Source organism: Pipistrellus hanaki (assembly GCF_964339955.1).
Source record: "Pipistrellus hanaki genome assembly, chromosome: 12".
NCBI classification, from domain to species: domain Eukaryota; kingdom Metazoa; phylum Chordata; class Mammalia; order Chiroptera; family Vespertilionidae; genus Pipistrellus; species Pipistrellus hanaki.
This window is the reverse complement of record NC_140514.1, coordinates 29,010,705-29,025,079: the sequence shown is the minus strand read 5'-3', so window position 1 is coordinate 29,025,079 and position 14,375 is coordinate 29,010,705. Positions and strand designations below refer to the sequence as shown.

Sequence of the window (14,375 nt, the reverse complement as noted above, 5' to 3'; positions counted from 1 at the left end):
GGCCTGCACATGCCTCCTTCAGCTTCTTTCGGTTTTTCTATACCTTGTCCTTTCCCCACCCTCACCAACGTGAAAACTGCCCTGCCTGAGAGATGAGTGTGGTATTGGCAACAACAAAAGTATAGACTCCACAAAACAGTCACACCACTTTAGTCGATTAATTGTAAGTTGAACACAGGTTAGTGAATTTCACAATTAGAGATTTTGCCCTGGAAGAGAACATTTCTTCAGAGGGGTGGAAGGGGACAGTATATAGGCCTGAAACCAATTTAAATGTGATGGTAACTGCAATCCTGTTATTTCCAAATAATTTTTTAAAAGTGTTGAGAGCTTCTGAATAAAAGTTAATGCAAAGTTCCTTCGTGTCATCTTCCCACCTTCCGAATGAGAACGTTTCTGTTCCTTTTCATAGGTTTTTCTGTCCTTCCCTTACTTTAATCCAGGGCCCTGCTATCTTTTGCAACAAGGCCTCAGGTAGCCTAAAAGCAAAGAAACAGCTGAAACCTTCCAGGATATTCACCTGTCCCCCTCCTAACAGGCGCCCCGGGAAGCCGGGAAGTTAGATGGTGATCTGAGTCCAAAGTAGAAAAAAGTTTTGGAGAGGTTCCCCCTGAACCAGTACTTTGTATTTCCTAGTGTCCACTACCTATTCGCTGGTGTACAACCTCAAGGCTCAAAAAAACAAACTAACAAACAAAAAAACAACGTCCATCTGGACAAACATCCTAAGTCTGAAGCGGGTAAAGGCAGCGTGCGACCTGGAGACCCGAAATGAAACTGGCATGAAATGCACCCCGGGTTCCCGCTCCCGCAGCCTCCCTCCAGGCCCGGGCCGGGCGTCCTGCCTCCGGACCTCAGCCCGGGGCTGGGAAAGGGGCTCACCGCCGGCTTCCGGGGGGCAGACCGGTACCCGAACCTGGACGCGAGCCGGGGCCGGGCATGGGGCGGGAGCGCGCGGCCCCGAACCCGGTTCGCGGGGAAGGCCGGCCGGACCCAGCGCGCAGCCGGACTTCCCGCCCTCGCTCTCCCGGGGCCGAAGCGAGGGAAGCCTCCCCGCTTCCCCGCCGGCGCTTCGGGCAAAGGCGAGCTCAGGGGCCCCGGGTTCTCCCCGGAGTTGGGAAAAGTAAGGAACCAACCGCGGAAGCAGGGACTGTGCGGCCGGCGTCTCCCTCCGAGGCGGCTCCTCCCGGGCGGGAGCGGGAGCGGGAGGAGGAGCACGGCCCCGGGCGGCCACACCGCGCGCGCGCGCGCGCCCGCTGCCCTCGCGGGGCCGGGCAGGGAGGCGGGCCCAATCCCGCGGGGAGGCGGGCCCAATCCCGCGGGGAGGCGGGCCCAATCCCGCGGGGAGGCGGGCCCAATCCCGCGGGGAGGCGGGCCCAATCCCGCGGGGAGGCGGGCCCAATCCCGCGGGGAGGCGGGCCCAATCCCGCGGGGAGGCGGGCCCAATCCCGCGGGGAGGCGGGCCCAATCCCGCGGGGAGGCGGGCCCAATCCCGCGGGGAGGCGGGCCCAATCCCGCGGGGAGGCGGGCCCAATCCCGCGGGGAGGCGGGCCCAATCCCGCGGGGAGGCGGGCCCTGCGCCGGGGCCGCCCCGGGCCGGGGCCGCACGGACTGGCCGGCACCCGGGCCGCCTCGCTCGGGGCGGAGACGCCGGCCCGGGGCCCGCGGGTAGCCGGGTGGGCGCGGCCGGGGCTTTCCTCCAGTTTGTCTGGGCTCCCGGGCCGCCCAGGGGAAGAGGAAGTGGTGAGCCCCAGGCACCCCGGCCCGCCAGCCTGGAACATCAGCCATCAATTCCGCCTGCAACATCCAGGACGCACACTTGTGTAGCTGGGACTTTAGGTCTCTTGTTCAATGATCAAAGGCTTAGGGGAAGTAAGAAAAAACACTTTAAAAAACATTTTAATAATGTACTAATGTCATTAACCCAAAGTCAGAACTTCTGGGTAAGGGTAATGCCTTCTAAGTAACTAGAGTTTCCAACTCAATCACCAAGTACTGAAAACTCATATGCCGGCTGGGCCCTGGGGAGCAGCAGGCCTGGTGTGAGCAGGAGTGCTGGAACCCAGCGATTAGGCTCTTGTTTTTACTTCTGTTTTTCAGTTACAGTTTATGTGTAATATTAGTTTGTATTAGGTTCAGGGATACAGGGCAGTGGTTTGACAATCACATAGTTGACAAAGTATTCCCCCAGATGTTTCCAGTACCCACCTGGCAATATAGTTACTACAATCTTATTGGCTATATTCCCTATGCTGTACTGTACATCCTGTGACTGTTCTGTAACTACCAATTTGTATTTTTTTTTTATTGATTATGGTATCACATAATTGTCCTAATCCCCCCATTCCCATCCCAAACTCCTCCCCACATATACCCTCACCCCCTGTTGTCCATGGCCACTGGTTAGGCTTATATGCATACACACAAGTCCTTTGGTTGATCAATTTGTATTTCTTAATCCCGTGACCTACTTTTCATCCATCCCATTACCCCCCTGCCCTCTGGCAACTATCAGTCTGTTCTCTAGGACAGCATTTTTCAACTAGTGTGCCGCGAGATGTTGCCTGGTGTGCCGTAGGTGCAGACAAGACAAGAATTTTATAATTTTTCACTATTTTGTTTACTTAATATTTCATAATAAAGTAATTATAAAATACTTTCTTTGTGTTTATTTGATTCCTATTCAAGAGAATTACTTTATATATAGTCAATATAGGCACAGAGTTAAATTTTTTAACATTTTCTAATGGTGGTGTGCCTCGTGATTTTTTTCATGAAACAAGTGTGCCTTTGCCCAAAAAAGGTTGAAAAACACTGCTCTAGGAGCCTGTTTCTAATTTTGTTCGTTTTATTTCACATATAAATGAAATTATACGGCATTTGTCTTTCTCTGTCTGACTTATTTCACTTAGCATAATACCCTCTAGGTCCATCCATGTTGTCATAAATGGTAAGATTTCTTCTTTTTTTTTCTTTTAAGGGTGGAATAATACTCCAGTGTGTATATGTACCACCACTTTTTATCCAGTTGTCAATTGATGGGCAATTGGGTTGCTTCCATATCTTGGTTATTATAAATAATGCCCCATTTACAAATTGGATAATCTTGATTAAATGTAATTACAAACTGCAATTTTGTTGTCTACAAAATGAAAAATAACCCTAGTTATTTAGGTTATGAGGTTTGTTAAAGAAAAATTGTCTGACTTTAAATTGTAAGGAAGGTTTTATTCAAAGGGTTGCAATAGCTCAATTGCAACGCTCAATTCCAAATACAGGCCAAAGTGGGAATTTACAGCGAAGAAGCAGTGGATAGAATATTACCAAAAGGGAACAGCAGGAGTAAGGGGAGAATTCTGACTGAACTGAGCTCACAGGATTCTGTAGCAGGCCAGGGTGATCAGGCATCTAAGGGGTCATAGGGTACCTTGGTTGCAGGCATATCCCCAGAAGAGGGTGCGCAGGAGGCAGCTGATCAATGTTTCTCTCTCATCAATGTTTCTAACGCTCTATTCCTTTCCCTTCCTCTCTGTAAAAAAATCAATAAAATATATATTTAAAACAAAAAAAAAAACTGATTTAAAAGAATGGCCAAAGAGAATGATGGGAAGAACCTGAGTCCTTGAGACCATTACTGATATATTCATTTAATTGACATTGAAGCCAGGGTACTTTTCATATTCCTTCATAACCATGACGGGCTGAGTGTCCTACTGTTTAAGCCAATGGCATTGATTTTTGGGTTTCTCACATCCAAAATCTTCTAACAGATGAAATAATAAAGGTTCATGTGCCAGTGAATATAAAACGTTACCAAATTTTTACTGAATGAAAATGGGAACTGAAGTGCAGGTAAAGCCATACTGAGAATATGTGGGGTTTTTAAGTGTTGGGATTTAATGCAGAATTTTATGATTCAGAGCATATTGCTGTGTGTATGTTTCAAGATGAAAACTGACAGAATATAGAAATACAAATTTTGGAACTGGTGAAAGAACATCTTCTGAATGAACATGATGAGAAACGAGAAAGAAAAGAGAATCTAGACATAAACGTACTAACGTATGAGTCGTCAGAGACAAAAAATAGGGAAAACAAGGTTTTCAAACAGTGCAATTTTGATCAGTCTTACAGACTCTGAATGATTCACCACAAACACACACAAAAGGGCTTTCTTGGCAGTGTGCCATCTTGTAGGTATGGCGTGGGTTCTGCTTTTCAAAGGACCAGGTGCTGTGAAATGCTTACACTGGTTCAAAGAAAAAAGAAAAACCTAAGCATTTAGTGAGCATACTTTCCAAGGCCAAGATCATTTCAAGTCAATTAAAGTGTTAAAGATGTTGCATAGACAAAACATTTAGAAAAACCCAGTCTTTGTTATTTAATGTAAGAAAGGAGATCACTTCACTGGGAACATTTTGCCTGCCCAAGAAGAGCTAGTTTTTATTTTATAAAAACCAGGTCATTTGCACTCCTAAATGCACAATCCCAGGAGAGCTGTGACTGACGCAGAGATTTTGAAAAGAGTAGTATTCAGATAAATAGAATCGCAAACCTATCCTATATTACAACCAGGCCAAATATCTACTGCATTCCTGACATATAAGACCATTACAAAGTATGAAGTTAAAAGACATAATTCTTGATTGTCCATATAAATGAAAGACAAGGATACAAAAAAACCTCATTTAAAATGTCATCTTTGAGTATGTCAACAGGCTCCATAAACTAAATGCGGTATAATGTAATATTGGCTAGCCAAAAGTGGTGTTCGTCCCACCCTGTCCATTCCCCTAATATAAGCATCATAAAAGGTTAATCAAAGATTGGATTGGCATTCTCTATTCACACATGTATCTTCTCCCTCCCCCCACCCCCTCCCCCATCACCTCACCTCACCACCCCCAACTAACATGCCTGCAATAATCAAAAGCACAAGCTGGAAAAGGCGGAAGGATAAAGACTTTTTAGGAGGCAGAAAGAGGTAAGGAAAAACATTTCATGAAGGGGAGGATTTATGTCAAGTCCTGAATATGAAGGACCTTAATTTGTTTAAGATCCCAGAAGGACAACAGTGAGAGATGATGATAGCAGCAGGTAATCCTGGAGAGGTGTGCAAAGGACAGATAATGCTGAAGTTTGTGAGTTTACAGATTTTGTCTTTTTTTTCTAAGTAAAATGTGTCTGAAGAATTTAAACAAGGAAATGACATGATACTATCTGCATTTCAAGAACACCATGGCTACTGAGTAATTATTGTCTAAATGATTCATAGTGAGAGATGGCAAAAATTTGTAAGCACTTACCTAGACTTCAGAAATTATTTTAAAAGCAGCTACATTATCTGTACTCGCATAGGATGAGAGCTTGAGTTACTTTATTTCTATGACAGAGGAAAGAATTATTCCAGAAACCTTGAGATTAGGGATGATATCCAAGTTACAGTATTATATTGTAACTTTACCCATTTATCACTTGATCCAGACAGGGGAGATACTAGTAGGAATCATATCATGTTAACAGAAACCATATCCATTTCTGTTTGGCCATAAAACAAGACTGGGAAAACACAGATAGCTCTCTATGGATGATCAAACTGAGAAAAAAATACCAAACTTATGGAAAGTTCCTATAAGTTAGACTATATTCCTTCTTTAAAAAAAGCAAAACTACCTTCTTTTAAAAATAAATTTATTACAATAAACAGAAAACCATTCTAAAATTCTTTGATTCATATGTGCAACAAAATTAAAGACATTTGTACCTATGAAACTAAAAATAGTATGTATTAATTTCCTATTACTATTTAATAAGTTTACCACAAAATTATTTATTAAACAATACAAATTAAACAATACAGGGCTGGAGGTTAGAAATCTTAAAATAAAAAATGTCAGTAGGGTTGTGTTCCTCCTGCAAGCTGTACGGGAGAATCCACTTCTTTGAATTTTCTAGCTTCTACGGCTACCTGCATTGTATGGCTTATGGCCCCATGCTCCATTTTCAAAGCAAGCAGTATAGCATCTTTCATTATTCTCCTACTCTGACCCTCCTGATTCCTCTGATGAAGGCCCTTATCATGATACTAGTGTCCCAGTGCATGGATTTGTGCACATTGAAAAAGGAAATTATTTACAAGGTGGCCAGCTGGGCAGGACTGGACGAGACGGGCCCGAAATGCCATGCAGCCAACCACCTGCGGTCCCTTCCCAGCCAGTCACACTTGGGATGGCACACTGCTCAAAGGGCATCTGCAGAGTGAGAAGAATCCTTTCCAGCAGGTGGGGTCCCTTAGCCTGGCCTGGGGGCATGGGGCTGAAACTGGCTCTCCTACATCCCCTGAGGGGTCCCGGATTGTGAGAAGGTGGTTCTCAAGTGACACACCCTGGAATCAGGCTCCCTCTTCTCTGGTTCTGGGTCTGCCCCCTGGTGGTCAGGCGGTTGAACGGTCGGGCAGTCAGCCGGCTGGTCGCTTAGGCATGTGTATATATATATATAGCTCGCCCAGATAATCCAGAATGATCTTCCCATCTCAAGATCCTTAAAGTAATCGCATCTGTAAGTACAATACTATTTGCTAAAGAGCACATTCCATTTCCAGAGATTAGAACCTGGACATCTTGTGGGAAGTGGGGGGTATTATTATTATTTTGACTACCACAAAGCACTCTAGAAAAAAATTATCTTGGACCAAAAAGAGATAAATAATATAACCTAAATTATAAACCAAGAAAAAAAGTACTCAATTTGTTACATCTAAAATAGCAACTTTTGTTATATAGAAAAACTTACAAAATTCTTTTAGAATTCAAGCAAAAGGACATGATAAACTTCAAAGATAAGACAAAACATCCATAAATTACCAGTGCAAAGATATATTGCCTGCAAAATTAGATGGTCCTCAAAGATTCTTCTCTGACACTAAATTACAAAAAAAGGAGTGTCAATCACAAAGTTGTAAATAAAATGACTGTTGTTGCTTAAGAATGCTAAATAAATACAGTCAAGTTTCCTGTGCCTGAGGGCAAAAATAGATTGTGTCAAAGTCAGAAGATATGCTAAGAAACCTTCCTGAGTAAAGTAACTAAAAACCTGAAGATAAACTTTAAAAATGAGTCAAAATAAGAGCAAAGTTTCTTTTGTATCTATTGATAACCACACTACATTCTATGAAAGGGAATTTTATTTGACAGCATCTTGGAGGGAAAATTGCTCTGCAGAATTGAGAAAAAGTGTGGAGTTCTTGGAGGTTGCCCAAGAGCAAGAGGGGAAGAAGCAAACCAGAAAGGAGAAAGGTTGGTTTGAGGCTGGATGCTGGATCTGGTAAGCGGTCACTATGGAGACACTGGTTGGAGGGTGGACAAAGGAGTTCAGGAATAATTTTGTCTATTGGTTCACTCAAAGTTGTTTGGATTTCAAGAACTGCAACTCCTCTCTTCTCTCTCTTGTGTTCTCTTTAGTTTGTGTGACTGTAAAATTGGAAGAGTCCATGTTTTATATCTGAACAGAGATTGTAACCACAAGAACATAATTGCCTGAAAATCCACAGAAATTTTAGGAAAGGGTCTTTTGACCTACAATAGATCTTGAAAGGATGGGAAGCACTAGCTATCATTTGGATTGCACATGAATAATGAAAATTACAGCTGGAAGATACTGGTGCTGAGAACATTAGTGATCTGAAATCTAATTCATTATTTTAAGTATCATTTCAAAATGTATTTAAAAGCTTTATTTGACTTCTCAACTTCAATGATTTTTTTTTTTTTCTTCAGTCTTACTGAAGCCAATCACTCTGAGGGAAAGGAGGAAGTGGCATTCATACTCTTGCTGTCAACACACACAAAAAAACCACATTAAAAAAAAAAATGCATCACTTCCCATCTCAGTTCTCTTCTTTGGACTTCCATGGTGCCACACTCTCTCTGTGCTCCTTCTAGACCACTGGCTTTTCCTTCTAAATCTCTGTTGTTTAATCCACCTCTGCTGACACTGAGCATCTTTCATTCCGTCTAGTCCCAGGGCTAGAAAGTGTATAGACCCCATTGTTTCAGTTACTATGTGGAGTGGTGAGCAATCCAAATGCAGCGGCGTCAGACAACAACTATGTAACTATGCTCACATATTCTATGTGCCGGGCTCTCGGAAAGGGCACGGAGAGGAAGGCTTACGTCCTGTGGGGATGATTTGCAGGCTGGGCATCACTTGCAGCCTGAGGGCTAGAATCAGCTGACAGTTTGATCACTCCCGTGTTTGGACTAGAAGACCAAGACCAGTGACTGTGTCTTGACTTCCTCGGGGCATGTCAGCCTCAGGGTATTGGTACTTTTTACTTGGTGGCTCAGAGCCTTAAGAGTGAGTGTTCTAAAGAACAGACAGAATTCCATTGCCTTTTCTTTATCCAGCCTCAGAAGTCACATGCATAACTTGCACCCCATGCTATTGATTACGAGCAAGTCGTCACAAGCTCGCCAATATTTCAGAAGAGACATAGCTCCACTTCTAGACAGGTGTACCGTCAAGATCAAAACAGGGAAGAGCTTGTGGGATGGGAGAGATTGTTGCTGCCATCTTTGAAAAGTGAAATCTGACACAAGTTTTGATCAATGTAGTGAATTCCAAGCTTATGTATTTACTTTCCTACTTAATATTTCTACAGGACTCTACATTTCAATTATCACCTGACCAAAGAAAAAAATATGATTTTTTTTTGTCCATGCCAGATTTGGGAATTATGGCATTGACCATAAAAGGGTAATTAGCTTAAGGTTATTAGATCTGGGGAAATACCTATATGCAATATCTCTGTGCATCTTCACTGAGCAAAACCTTGATATCAGTATCAAACTGGTAACAGCTAAAGAAGTCCTCAGGCAACTTAAATGCAGCAATAGCTTTATTGTAGGTAGTGGTCTTTTAACCATTGCAGAGGGGGGAAAAAATCACGGCCTCATTCCCGAGGCCGCCGACTAAGAGAGCTGACCCTGAGGCTGACCTGGGTTGCTAACTTTGATGAGAAATAAAGTGATAGAAATAATCTTAACAGCTGGCCTCTGAAGTCTTCTGGTAAACTGGACAAGACAGAAACTCAGAATGCAAGAAAATATGAGACTTTAATGTCTCTAAAGTTCAAATAATATTCAGAAAGGGCAAACAACAATGATAAATGGAAATGGTGTGTGGGATGTTTCAGAATCTCAGAAAGCATTATTGAGGGCCAGGTATGTGCCTTTTTCATCCAGATACCCAAGGAAAAGTTATATAACTAAAAGATAACAGTAAACAAAGACAGAGTATACTAGGAGATCAACAGAGTCCAGAACCAAAGTGGCCATTCTGATACAAAACAAAACAAATAAACCAACAATAATACCTAGGAACCTCACTATGACAAGGGAGGCAGTCTATGTCTGTCTTAGCATAACAATCTGAATAGTTTCAATCGGCCATTAAAAAATAATGTGGCTAAGCTCAAGCCAGTGTGGCTCAGTGGTTGTGTGTTGAAGCAGGTCATTATTCAATTATGATCCCCAGTAGGGGACATGCCAATCAAAGATTCTCTCTCATTATTGACACTTCTATCTTTCTCCCTCTCCCTTCCTCTCTAAAATCAATTAAAAAATATTAAAAGAAAAAAAGATTGTGGTTAAGACAAGAAAATAGGGCAACATCTTGCAAGCTCTTACTAGCTTTTGGTCAACTCTACATGTTGTTAATATTGCATCACTTAAATTTCCCCCTCAATTGTTAATAAAAGGTCCTTTTGTAAAAGTCAAATCTTCTTCCTACTTGAATTTGTGAAAGCAATATGGTCTCATTTAAGCTAAGCCAGCCAGAGAGGAAAAACAGAGACTTCTGAGAGTTCAAGTCCAATGGTGCCTAAGAGGAAACTGGTGTATAGAGAAGAAAGATGGAAGTGGGCCAGACAGGTAAAAGATATTGAAGGTGGAAAAAGAATTGAAGGTTCAAATTATGCTGATGACTTTATACCTGAAAGTTTGCTTTTCTTTTCTCCTCCTCTATTTGGTTTGTAATAGAAACATAAACTAGCTAATCTTTAGGCTTTTAAAGGACTTAATTGAATAGAATTCTCAGCCGGCTTTTTGGGAATTATTGGATGACTAAACTGCAATTAGATCCCTCATCTTCCAGAAAGGCTATGGGTATTTTTCAGGAGAAATCAAATTGCTAAGTGTTTTAATGTGACTGCTAAGAGTTTCAAGAACCCAGAAGCTATTCTATTGGATTACTCTTTATATTCCTACTAGTGGCCCAGTGCATGAATTCATGCACATTGAAAGGAAATTAATTAGAAGAAATATTTTAATATTGCTATTCACTCTTTTTCTATTATACAAGTGTCAAACAAATTCTCGATAGAAAATGAGAGATCAAAGCACACTTGTGATTGGTGCCAGTGAAAGCTTTATATGTATCACACATGCAAGAATCAACTTAGCTTTTTATAGATATAGAATAAACTTGCTTAATCAGACCTGCTTTCTGATTTAGCTAAACCTTTTGCAGCCCAGTGAAACACCCCAATTTCTCATTCAGGTAATTGTCAGCAATACAGCAGTGAATATCAACACAAAGCAGATTATTATTATAGATTATAAAGGGAGAACAAAGGGTAAAATATTTAACTTCAGCAGTGTTTGACTATATTCTAGTGAGAAAATCTGAAGTCATTTTCAAGGTCCACCATTTCTTACTTTTTTTCAGTCGGGTCAAGTTTCTAAGCTTTCTAAATCTCCATTTTCTGGCTAATGAAAAGAAAATAGGATTCCACTGAGTCTTCTATCTATCAACTCCAGGACTTCTGTGAGGATCAAATGAGATGAGGCACAAGAAAATGCTTCACAAACATTTGGTTAAAGTGTAAAATGTTTCCACCTGGTTATATAGCAAATTATGTTTCTGGGCTGAAGAAACTCCAAGGAGGCTAGTTGCTAGGGAGAGGAAGCTGGGCGTTGTTATGTGACATCATTACCCCATGCCCACAGTGACTGTTTCTGGGCTGGGCTGGGCTGTGGCTGCATTTTGCACCATGGAGTCTTGGCAGCATTGGCTGCGATTTGGTGGGTTATTGCTCCAGGGTGGTGGCTTATCCTATCTTCCATTTGGAGGAAGCTGAGTGCTCGTTAGTCAGCCCCAGGTCCGTGGTGCCAGCCAGTGCGTGTCATGGCATGGCAGCTCCTGCATTGAGGATCTGCTAGTGGCCAGTGCACATTATAGTGACCAGTTAGTGGTCGGACACTTAGCATATTAGCCTTTTGTATATAAAGATTCCTTGATGTAGAGCTATCATAAAAGGAACTATAGACAAGACCAGGAAATGATGTTACTTCTTGTTGCTCTTAATTGTTACCTCTTTCTGGGAGCCCTGGAGTAAAAAGCACTAAATCAGGAACAATATATGTCCCAAGATAAAAACAATTTCCCCCACTCTGAATGCTAAAAATAGCTGGCGAATCCAGTTGCAGTATCCAGACATTTTCCATCTAGATTTAAGACCTAGATTATGGGATTGTTTGCGCTCTAGCTAATAACAGATCATCACTGTCCTCCTTACTAGGCAGTTCCTCATTCAAAAGCCTTGACCCTGATGTTTCCCTCCTCATTTACCAGATAGATGAACACTGCAGTGTTGGTCACATTTTACTATGATTATGTCATTTAGTCACCCTCAATTCCTTTTCTTAAGACTTCTCTTATACCTGATGATTACCAGAGAGAATGGGGGTGGAGGGAGGTAGAAGGGGATAAGGGGGAGGGGGATAAATGGTTATGAAAGGAGACTTGACATTCATAACCATTTATGACACACAATGCAATTACCCATTTCTGGTGCCTTTCCCAGGATATAATTTGAATACTTGAGAGGCCTAACTTATGTTCATGGGGTTGGATGGAGAGGCATTTTGTCTTTCTTCCATACCTTGGATTGTCACTGGCCTCCTGTTAAGTTTTTCTCATTCTGCTGGGGCACTGGCCATCCTTCATTCATGCCCTTAAGTTTGGAAAGCATGGGATGGAGGTGCTAGACAATTTGTAAAAGAAATGGTTGAAAGGAAAGGGCATACATGATTTTCCCAAAATGATATAATTATTTAATTTATTATTATTTTATTGAAATAAAAGTTTAAAACCATAGAGGCCATAAGTTAGCTCAAACGCACTAAAATTTGTAGATTTTTATTCCTTCAGTGGTCAACAAATAAAGATTCCCCTTTTGTCACCAGACTACATTTAAATTACTAAATGGTCTTTTATGCCATGAAGGACAATTCATTCTAAAACAAAAACAGAACCATACTAACACTTTTAAAATGCTGCATTTACCAATACTAACAAACTTCAACCATAAACTGCAAACTATTTTGAATCATGGCTCCATATTCCTAGAAAGAGTATTGTGGATATGTAGTTTTTAGAGGTGTCACATTAACTTCTTTAAAAAAAAAAAAAAGTATTTTATTGATTTTTTTACAGAGAGGAAGGAAGAGGATGAAAGAGTTAGAAACATCGATGAGAGAGAAATATTGATCAGCTGCCTCCTGTACACCCCCGACTGGGGATGTGCCCGCAACTAAGGTACATTCCCTTGACCAGAATTAAACTTAAGACCCTTCAATCCACAGGCCAGCACTCTATCCACTGAGCCAAACCTGTTAGGGCCACATTAACTTCTGTTAGTGAAATATTTAGGTTGTTTTCATGTTGTAAAAATTAATTATATAAATTAGAAACTAAACACTCCTCCTCCCTCTTTCTCCTTACTTCCCTCCCTGTCTCCCACATCGTTGGTCCCATTGGCAACACTAGTTCTTAGGCAATAGACATTCCAATCATTTCAGCAATTCAGAGATTTTTCCCATTATTCTCTCAGAAGGGAAAATATGCTAGGCAATTTTCACTTTGCACATGGCCATGATATAATGGAACAAGTGAGACAGAGTACATTGAAAGAGGAAAGACCTGCAATAGTTGAAAGCATTAAAATCCCCCAGTAGAGTCACATTTTATTTCATTTACACAGTTTTAAAGAACAGTATTTAATGCACGAGAAGTAGACACCTGTACAGATGTATGCTTTGTACATCTTATAAATTAGATGATAATGGACTGGGAGTATGGGAGCAAGAGTTAGATAAAGGAGATACTACTTGGAAAGGCTAATGCAAGAGCCAGTGATTTGCAAGGGTCAGGTGAAAAGTTTTTTAGTGTCTCTAGTAGAAGCTTGCCTTTTCTATAAAAACCACCCAACTGGCATTCTTTCTCTGGTAAACTGAGCTAACTATGAACACCAGGATAAAGCGTTCCAACAGAGAAGGGCATCTCTGATCGAGCGGGAAGATTTCTTCTGTCCCTAGGGGAAAAGTTCAAGCCACAGCTCTTAACTGTCCATCAAGCTAAGTTAGACAAAAGTCATGACTTCTGCATAAGCAGAATTCATGGAATTATTCTCAGCAATGCACAGAAAGGTAGATAAGATGTATTTATGGTTAGAATGGTTAAAATATAATAAATATTTTATTTTTTTTTATACATTTCCTATGATTGTCTTCCTGTGTCCGGTTCTTCAATCTGGGCTTTCTGTAAAATTGTTTTTCAAATTCTTGTTAAGAAGTCAAATGAAAGAAGGAGACCAGAGTGATAGCAATGGTAATGACTTACCACTTATTTTAAAAAATATATATTTTATTGATTTTTTACAGAGAGGAAGAGAGAGGGTTAGAGAGTTAGAAACATCGATGAGAGAGAAACATCGATCAGCTGCCTCTTGCACACCCACTACTGGGGATGTTTCCACAACCAAGGTACATGCCCTTGACCGGAATCGAACCCGGGACCTCTCAGTCCGCAGGCCGACGCTCTATCCACTGAGCCAAACTGGTTTCGGCGACAACTTATTTTTTAAAAATATTTTTTAAGTTGATTTCAGAGAGGAAGGGAGAGGGAGAGAGAGATAGAAATATCATTGGTGAGAAAGAATCATTGAATTGCTGCCTTCTGCATGCCCCCCCACTGGGGACTGAGCCTGCAACCCAGGCATGTGCCTTTGACTAAAATCGAAGCCGGGACCTTTCAGGCCACAGGCCCATGCTCTATCCAATGAGCCAAACCAGCTAGGGCGGCTTACCACATATTGAGCTATTAATATGTCCCAGGCTCTGTTATAATCTTTTTTTTCTTCTTCTTGGATTAACCTGAAACTGAGCAGTTTAATTATCTGCCTAAGGTCACACAGCTTGGAAGCAACAGAACTTGTGCTCTCAACCACTGTACAGTGCATCATGGGATTAAGATAAGGATGACTCGGTTAAAGAGCAACTAGCTGAGATGTCCTCTGCCCAGAAGAGAAGCCTTAC

The 14,375-nt window shown here is 41.6% G+C and overlaps 1 protein-coding gene across 4 annotated transcripts in view; it reads right to left on the bottom strand.

The window, feature by feature from the left end:
- VRK2 (VRK serine/threonine kinase 2) overlaps positions 1–1,270 on the bottom strand; it is a 70,354-nt gene extending 69,084 nt beyond the window's left edge. For 2 of the 4 annotated variants that reach the window (XM_084900404.1, XM_084900403.1), the window contains exon 1: positions 1,137–1,270. The gene's annotated coding sequence lies outside the window, so the exon portion shown is untranslated. Of the gene's footprint in view, positions 1–882; positions 1,109–1,136 lie in introns of those variants that run through there. The other 2 variants (XM_084900406.1, XM_084900405.1) reach the window with 2 other exon arrangements.
- Positions 1,271–14,375: the final 13,105 nt, after the last annotated feature.